Genomic DNA, 9,975 nt, shown 5'->3' on the forward strand with positions numbered 1-9,975 from the left:
GGAAGCTTGAGTGGAAACTCCAGCAGAACAGCATGAGAGAGGTGTGGGGTGGCATGAAGACTATCACTGGATTCAGGCCAACCAACAGTAGGGCAGTTGGGGGCAGTGAGGATAGACCTAACGAGTTTAATTTGTTTTTCAACAGATTCGACACTGCAGTGAATGCTCACAACCTCACCTGCAGTCAGCCTGGAATCCAGCGCTACACCACTGTCTCCCTCTCTCTTCACATAGCGCTTCACATAGCCCCCCCCCCCAGCACTTACACTCAAGCCAAGGTTTAGAGGCAAATGAGGAGACTCCGGCAAGTCTGCTGGGCCAGATGGGGTGAGTCCCCGCATACTCAAGGCCTGTGCCCCCCAGCTTTGTGGAGTCTTCCATAAATTGTCCATGTTGAGTCTGAGTCTACAGAGGGTCCCAGTACTATGGAACACATCATGCCTCATCCCTGTACTAAAGACACCACGTCCCAGTGGCCCCCAGGATGTGGCACTGACCTCCCACATCATGAAGACCCTGGACCAGCTCCCATCCATAGTCAGACCACTTCAGGATCTCCCTTCAGTTTGCTTACCAGCCCTGCCTTGGAGCTGAGGACGCCATCATCTATCTGCTCAATCGTGTCTACACCCATCTGGACCAGCTGGCGACTTTTCCAGTGTGTTCAACACTATCAGGCCAACCCTCCTGGGTGACAAGCTGACGGCGATGCATGTGGATGCTTCTCTGATGTCCTGGATTGTTGATTACCTGACAAGAAGACCACAATATGTGCGTCTTCCACATTGTGTCTGACAAGGTAATCGGCAAAACAGGGGTACCACAAGGGACCATCCTCTTCCCCTCCCTCTTCACCTCTACACCACAAACTTGTATCCACTGCACAGAGACCTGCAATCTTCAGAAGTTTTCTGATGACTCCGCGGTGGTTGGATGCATCAGCAGGGGTGATGAGTCAGAATACCGGGCTGTGGTCGACTCCTTTGTCACGTAGTGCAAGCAGAATCATCTGATCTTGACCCCCGTTTCAATCAAGGGGGTCAATGTGGACTATAAATACTATAAATACCTTGGAGTACACATTGACAATAAACTGGACTGGGCTAAAAATACCACTGCACATTACAGGAAGGGCCAGAGTCGTCTCTATTTTTTGAGGCGACTGAGGTCCTTCAACATCTGCCGGACAATGCTCAGGATTTACGAGTCTGTTGTGGCCACTGTTAACCTCTATGCTGTTGCATGCTGGGGCAGCAGGTTGAGGGTCGCAGATGCCAACAGAGTCAATAAACTGATCCGCAGAACCAGTAATGTTGTGGGGATGGAGCTGGACTCCCTTAAGATGGTGTCGGAGAGGCGGATGTTGTCCAAGATAAAGACAATGTTTGATAATACCTCCCACCAAATCATGACATGCTGGCTAGCCACAGGAGCATGTTCAGTGAGAGACTAGGATTACCAAAATGCACCACTGAATGAAACAGGAAATCATTCCTGCCTGTGGCCATCTCCCTGTACAACTCCTCCATCTAATACATTGTAAACACTGCAATAGTTACATCCTTTTTGCACACACTCTTTCTGGTCAGTAATTTTGCTGCCAATATTCTGATGGTTATTTAATAATCACCTCTGTCAATCCTTGATATTCATTATTGAGCGATTTGTATATATCAGTGTCATTTCTTATATTTGTAAATCTGTAACATATTGTATTGTTAAATAGCCTAGTCTGTTTCTGTTACTGTACTGGAGCAACTGTAACCCACATAATTTCCTTAGGGATTAATAAAGTATTCTGATTGTAAAGTGATACATAACATATGTAATGCTATACAGGCATGTTTACACATTTCTAAGAGTATTATAACCAAACTGTTGCCAGCATACTCCATGTTATTATTGTTCAAAATATTAGGGAAAAAGAAAATTCCAGTTTCAAAGATTAATGCAGCGTTTGCTATTTATTAGATAAGCCACATGCATTATGATTCCTCGATACAATCATATTCTGGTTATAACTGCATTAGCAACTATTGAGCCAATATTTTCAGCTCATATGGATTAAATATTTGCAAATAATGAGCAACAACAATGAGTGAAACAGTAAGAGCATGTGGAGAGTTTGGAAACATCCCATTAAGAAAGAGAAATCAAACATTTGGATTCATTTTAATGAGCTCAGACTTGTTGAACATGCAGAGGAGCTGGTTTGAACTGAGCTTCAGAGAAACACAACATACTGAGATTCACTGTGAAGCTTTGAGTGGAAAAAGACAGAAAAACAACATGTGGATCCTGGAATAATGGGAACTTCCATCTTTAAAGGACTGAAGAGGAAGAAGTTTACAAGGAATCATTTAGAAGAGTTTCAAACATCAACTGATTGAATACATGAATCTGAAAACGTGTTTGTGAGTGAAAGAGACAGACATGTACAGACTGAACTATCTGTTCAACAGTCAGAGTGTTGCTCTAACAGGAGGACACTCTTTACACTCAGCACAGGGACACTGAGGAACCAAGACAAAATAACCCAAACCCAGGATAAAGAGTTTGAGTGAATGTGGTGTTGAAGGTGTGGAGGTGGATCAGAGTGTCAGAGGAGACTCTGTAGAAGGACAGAGTGCCAGCAGGACAGTCCACATACACTGCTACTCTGTTAGAGACGGAGGAGGAGGAGGTGATGGATGTTTTTCTGTTATTGTGACAGACAGAACGAGGACCATCATCAGAGCAGTACAGCCTCCAGGACTGATCATTCCCTCCAAATAAACAGTCAACACCATCTCCTTTCCTTCTGATTCTTCTGTAACTCACTGATATATAAAAGTCTCCTCTCCACTCGACCTCCCAGTAACAGCGACCAGTCAGACCATTTGTACACAGCAGCTGAGCCCAAACATCAAATCTGTCTGGATGATCAGGATATGACTGAACCTCCCACACACGTGTCACCTTCCTGTTGTTGTCAGACAGTTGGAGGTTTGTGTTCACTGTGTTTGTGTCGATTGTGAGTTGACAGGAATCTGATGGAAAGAACAAACACAATCCAGCTGCAGTTATTGATCCATCATCTGTTCATTGATTGACACTTTGATGATGACTCCTGACATCAGAGATGTGAATGAGTGATGTGACAGTTTGAAGATGGTTGAATGTGTGCTGCTTTGTTTTCATGAATCACATTAAAAACACACTTACACTTCCTCAGACCTGGTCTCAACCATCGGACTCCAGCAGGCTCCACCCTGAAAGGAGGAGGGGGGTCAGACCAGCACAGTCTCTTTCAGCATACACACATGAACATTACATGGCTCTCATACACATACTGTTAGACACTGATAAAGGAACAGTGCAACATTTTCACAAAACACTTCAATCCATATGTGGATTAAACTGCTTTGAAGATAGACATCCAAAGGCGATGGCATGTATTCAGTGTCGCAGCAGAACCAAACTCTTGTTTTGATTCATGCTCAATCATCCAGGTAAGGAAATCTCCAAAATTGATTCTGTTCATCTAAAAATAACATTTTTAGTGAGAGATATGTTTTGTCACTCATCCCAGTGACTTCTTAAGTTTCTGCTGACTGCAGGTTTCCCTAACCTTATAAATACTACATTTTGCATAATGACTGAAACTAGCAGCATAGATTAACAATGAGGTGTAAGGTAAGTATCATCATCATTTTTGCACATATTTTCATGACCATTGATCAAAGTCATGAGTAGGGATGGGTACCGGTGTCCGGTGCCGTTCTGACATAAACGGTAGTAACCAGACCGAAAAGCAGCGCACATTTCGGTGCTTTATTTCGGTGCTTTTTTTTTTTCCTGAGCCAATTCTAGCCAATCATTTTATGTTTCCGAGGATAGTAGGCGGGGCCAGGTACGTACATTCTTTTAGAGCAGAGCTACAGATTAAAAACTGCCCAAGGCGAAGCGGTCAAAAGTCTGGCTGTACTTCACAGCAAAAGATGCAAACTCAGCAGCCTGCAACAAGTGCTTTAAGCTGATACTGTGATACTGTCAAAGGAGGTAACACCTCGAATCTGATGAAACACCTGGCGACGCATAGCGTTTTTTTTAAAAGCCGAGAAATGCGCCGTATTTCATAGCTTGCTGCGAGACCTCACACCGAGCACATCTACTGCGGGTGTGGTGCCTGTTATCGGACCCGGAGTTAGCAACATCCCCCAAAAACCCGAAGAGGAGAGTCCTGGCTCCTAGCCCTGCCAGTGTAGCAGAAATGATGACGATGATGGCAGCAGCAGCTGTTCTTCTCTGCGTGAGTAGCTTAATGTGGTTCGTGTGTAATTTACGTTGAGTAGGCTAACCACATTATTACATTAATGCAGTAAGGTGAACTAGCAAACACCGTCGTAGTTACATGCGGCTGTCTTCTTGTTTGACGGCAGATACTCCCTTCACCCTGGCCAAAAAGGCTAAAATGACCAAAGAAAAGTGGAAAACAGTTAAACATGAGAGGTTTTTGGACCAATTTTGTGTTTTTTCCATTGTTTAAGCACTGCTTCCAGCCAAGAGTGATACCATATATGCCCTATAGCTGCAGAAAAGGCTAACATTGTTATCTTTTTACAAAAAAACAGCTAAACATGAGAGGTTTTTGGACCAATTTTGTGTTCTCCATTCTTTAAGCACCGGTTTGAGCACCGGTTTGAGCACCGGCACCGTTTCAAAAGTACCGGTTTGGCACCGGTATCGGATAAAACCTAAACGATACCAATCCCTAGTCATGAGTACCACATTAACTTAGTGGATGTGAAAAATGTCTTAGGGTTATGGGGTTAGACTGTGAGATTTCCATCAGTGGTAGGGGACATTTAAAAGTTGATATTAATGTAAACCAAGGGTACTCCAGGCGATCCAGCAGAGAAGGACAGCTCCTACCAATCTGAAAACCTTTAGTGAACCCTTATGTGTCAGGAGTATCATAACCTTATAAGTATTTTGTCCAATCACCACGTCTCTGTGGCTTTTAAACCCCAAAACATGCTGTACATACTGCCCAACCCCAAAGATCCAGTCCCCCTGCAAAAACAGAGTAATATAGTGCATGGCCAAGGAACAGCCCTAAGGGTACATCATTCCCCAAGCATTTGTGAATGATACTCAATGGCAATTGTTCAATGGCCATTGATCAATCTGCATATTAATGATCATTAAACTTACCTCACTGCCCATTTTTAAATCAGCAGTGCTAGCTTTAGGCATTATACAAATTTACTGTTTATAAGGTCGGGGAAACCTGTATTAAGGTGAAACTGAAGAAGTCACTTAGATGAGTGACTAAAGGTTTCTCCACAGTTGAACAGACAACAACATAAAGACAAAAGACAACAAAGACTCCACTAAGGGAAAGGGCAGTGGGCGCATGCTTATTTGCTCCAAGACTGGCATCTGTAACTGTCTGTAATAGCAGAATTATAGGTCGTCACTGTTCATTGGATTTTGTCCATTTGGCCTTTTAATCTAGCTCCCAGGGTAACAGGTAGATAGTTTTTATTGTTTACACTCCCCCAATGCAAAAGTAAGAAGTGGATGAGTGCTGACATGATGAGTGCTAACTTATTACCAGTATACAGCAGAGAAAGAACCCCAGAGGGATTCCATACTTGTGGTAGGGATTTTAATAAGGCATGTTTGGCATCTAATTTCATTACATAGGTTGGTATTTTCAAGAAAAAAAAGAACATAAATAGCAAATAGTAAACTTAAATAGATCTGACTTTTTTGTTTGTTGCTTGAGAGATAATCAAATGTAAATTTTTTATTTCATTTTGGGCTTTTTTATGACAAGGTTAAATTTTTTTTATTTAATCTTTGTATCTTCACCTTCACTCTTCATCAGCTCAGTTTAATTTACTCTCTCTTTCAGACTTGCCTAAGGTCATCAGGCTTTTCACTCTGTCCTTACTCATTTCCCACTTAACACATCCTCTGCTCACATCTTAACCCTTCCCACCACAGATGTGAGCAGAGGAGGCAGAGATGAGACACAATGAGACAAGGGTTAAGGCATTGGGTGTTTAACAAAATCAGACAAACGTGGCAAGTGGCATTCTCTGCATTTAATGAGATACATATTAATCTCTGGCTTTTCCACAGTATATCTTTTGTCCTGTCATGGCTCCCCACCAAATTTTAATTTCTCTTTTTCTATTAGAAGTGGTAAGAGAGGTGGTGGGACTGCATCTTTAACCAACAACACACTCACCACCAAACAAATTTTATTTGACCATTTTACCACTTTCGAATTCCACGCTATTGTTTTTAGCAGCCCTCCAGTTTTATCTGTCACAATTTATAGACCACCTAAAGACAGTGCTGCTTTTATCAAGGAATTTTCAGAATTTTTAACACACATACACTCAAAATATAACATGATAATTCTAACCGGTGATTTTAACCTGCACATAGATAATCCTTCTGACCCTACATCAAAAGATTTTTAAACATTCTTCACTGTATGGATTTTACCCAGCACGTCACACAGCCGACTCACAACAAAGGACACACTCTGGACCTGGTCATCACCCATGGGCTGTCCACCAGTGTGTCCTCTGTTGTTGACTTGGCTGTCTCTGACCACTACTGTGTGTTTTTTTTAACATCACCAGTTTTATTCAGCGGGAGACCTCGGTGCGAACTGTGAGGAGGCGCTATCTAACCTCTGAAGTGGCTGCAAATTTTACCAGGGTTTTAGACCAATGCCCCCCTGTGATTTTACCTGCACCCTGTGATTTTATTTGTAATCATTTTAACAGCAAACTGAAGAAAAGCCTCGACTCCGTTGCTCCACTCACCACCAAAAAGATTAACGTAAAACGTGTATCACCCTGGAGAAACGAAGAAGTCAAAACACTCAAAAGAAATTGCAGGGCAGCAGAAAGGAGATGGAGGAAAAATAAAAATGAAATCAACTATCAAATACTTTGCGAGCAACTTAAAATTTACAATAATACAAGGAATTCAAGAAATTCATACTTTGCCAAAATAATCAGTAATAACAAAAATAATCCCAAGGTCCTCTTCTCCACCATAGATCATTTATTTAACCCTGATTTTAACAGCTCCCAAAGACCCCCCACAGACTCACTCTGCGAACAGTTTGCAGACCACTTCAGGGCAAAAATCAGCACCATCAGATCTGATATTTTGTGTTCTCGTGATATGATTTTAAACACATCTGAGGGCTTGATTGTACCTGAGGAGACACTGGACAGCTTTGTCCTGGTTAATGCTGAGAACCTTAAGAAAGTTTTCTCCACAGTAAGACCCACCACATGTCTTTTAGATCCAATCCCCTCTCCACTTTTTAAAACACTTTATGGATTTTTTGAAGCTGAGCTGTTATACATGATGAATTGCTCTCTTCAGTCGGGTGTCTTCCCTGCTGCCTTTAAAACGGCGGTGGTGAGGCCCCTTCTGAAGAAGAGCAATTTGGATTGCAATAATTTTAATAACTACAGACCTGTATCCAACTTACCATTTTTAAGTAAAATTTTAGAAAAACTTGTTTTTACTCAGATTAATGATTTTTTGAATGATAAACAGATCCCGGAGATATTCCAGTCTGGATTTAGGGTGAACCACAGCACAGAGACTGCTCTCTTAAAGGTTTTAAATGATCTTAGATGTAACTGGGACTCCCAAAAGCTCTCAGTTTTGGTGCTACTGGATCTAAGCGCAGCCTTTGATACAGTAGACCACGCTATTCTTTTAAACAGACTGAAACACATGGTGGGCCTCTCTGGTGCTGTACACAACTGGTTCACTTCCTATCTCTCAGACAGAACTTTTATGGTGTGTATGGATACATGCTCCTCTAAGATCCATAAAATGACTTGTGGTGTGCCCCAAGGGTCGGTTTTAGGCCCTGTACTTTTTAATTTGTATATGCTCCCTCTTGGCGGTGTCATCAGGAGGCATGGAGTGAACTTCCACAGTTACGCTGATGATACTCAGCTGTACATCTCCGTGTCTCCTGATGACACCAGACCAATGGATGCCCTTTTTAACTGTATTCTAGATATAAAATCTTGGATGGCAGAAAACTTTTTACAGCTTAACCAGGACAAAACTGAAGTTTTAATCATCGGTCCTGAGGCTCAGAGAGAGATACTTGTCTAAATTACAGGCATTTTCACTATGTCCTTCGGTATCCCACATATTAAACATGTAACCAAAACTGGATTTTATCATTTAAAAAATATAGCCAGAGTCCGCCCTATTCTCTCTCGGGCCAACACGGAGATGTTGATGCATGCTTTTATTACCAGTCGCATTGATTACTGTAATGCCCTGCTCTCTGGTCTTCCTAAAAAGAATATTTCATCTTTACAACTTTTACAAAACTCTGCAGCCCGTGTGCTGACGAAGACCAGAGGGCGGGCCCACATTACACCAGTTTTAGAATCGCTGCATTGGCTCCCCGTGTGTTTCAGGATCGATTTTGCTGCTTTTAACCATGTAAAGCACTTTGTGCTACATTTCTGTATGACAAGTGCTTTATAAATAAAGATTGATTGATTGATTGATTGATTAATCATGACTGATCATGGCAGATGCCCTTCTCTTTGCCTCGTTCTGCCAGAGGTTTCTTCCTATGGAAAGAGGGTTATTCCTTCCCACTGTCACCAAGTGCTTTGGGCTGTTAGGTCAATCTAAATATATTTAGCAGAAGTTTAAATTTTAAATTAAATTTGTACCATGACTATCTATGATAGGATATCATATATTTTTATTATGCCCAAATGTTGAACATCAGAAAGTCTGATTACCTTTCAAATGCTTTCAAATATACATTGAAAAATACATGTAATTTTTAGGCTATAGCTCAGTTCTAATCTAAATCTAATCTGAAACTAATGGCTTTTTCCTTTTTTGATCACGCTAGGCTACCAGTTTATCCCTTTTTGTTATCTAAAATGGAAAAATTGTTCTGAATATCTGACTGCTCGTGTCATGACTGCATGAAACAATGTAGAACTGAATGATCGACTAAGAAAATGTCCCCAGCTCTATTCCCTCTACCAGACATTCTCTCCATACCTGAGAGTGTCCAGTCTCCAGCTTGGATCCTTCAGTCCAACCAACAGCGGCATCAGTCCTGAGGGTCCTGTATGATTATAGCTCAGGTCCAGCTCTCTCAGATGGGAGGGATTTGAGCTCAGAGCTGATGCCAGAGAAGTACAGCCTTCATTTGTAATCAGACAGCCTGACAGACTGCAGACACACAAAACAACAAAAAAATGTGTGAACAAACAACTGAAAATTACATTTTATTTTTTTTAATAGTTTTCACTATCAGATCATTTCCTAAAAGGAATGCTTGGTGGCAGTGGGAAAAAACTCCCTTTTAGCAAGAAGAAAGTTAAGTACTGGGGATTTTTCTACTGTGACTGTTTCAGGGGTTAGAAGAAAGAAGACCATACAGGTAAGAATAGAGAAATGAGGACAAAACAGACTAGGGCTGGGCGATATGACCCAAAATTCATATCTCGATATTTTTTAGCTGGATGGTGATATAAGATATATATCTCGATATTTTTTTTAAGCCATAAAGTAAGGACAAAAAGAGTTCTTAGTTGAAGCTGTTTCCCAGATGTCACACAGGTACTTTTATTAACATACAGCATAGATGTACATGAAAAAATTACTCAAAAATAAATTATGACCCTACCTCTGGCGCCGGTGCCCACCTCTCAATTTTAAATCCATGTAGACATTGAGGGTTCTCGGGAGGGGCCGTGCTAACACCTGCTGCTCTCTGGCAGCAGCACCATGCCCTCCCTTGTTTTAAATGCACTTTAGAACAACACACAGCAACACTACACATGAGCGGGAGGAGGGAAGTATGGGGTTTTCACACACCCCCGTTCTCTACTTGCCATCGGGGCGGGGGGCTGGGAGGAGGTGTTGGCTGTCCGATTGGCCTCCCTGCTGCTG

General features: G+C 41.9%; 1 long non-coding RNA gene across 1 annotated transcript; it reads right to left on the minus strand.

The window, feature by feature from the left end:
- Positions 1-3,011: 3,011 nt before the first annotated feature.
- Positions 3,012-9,737, minus strand: LOC120437866. Its single transcript, XR_005611451.1, has 3 exons — positions 9,079-9,737; positions 3,205-3,251; positions 3,012-3,029 (listed from the first exon to the last, which is right to left on the minus strand). It is a non-coding gene; the product is annotated as an uncharacterized LOC120437866 (long non-coding RNA).
- Between the last annotated feature and the right edge of the window lie 238 nt (positions 9,738-9,975).

Source organism: Oreochromis aureus, linkage group 3, assembly GCF_013358895.1.
Source record: "Oreochromis aureus strain Israel breed Guangdong linkage group 3, ZZ_aureus, whole genome shotgun sequence".
Lineage (NCBI taxonomy): Eukaryota > Metazoa > Chordata > Actinopteri > Cichliformes > Cichlidae > Oreochromis > Oreochromis aureus.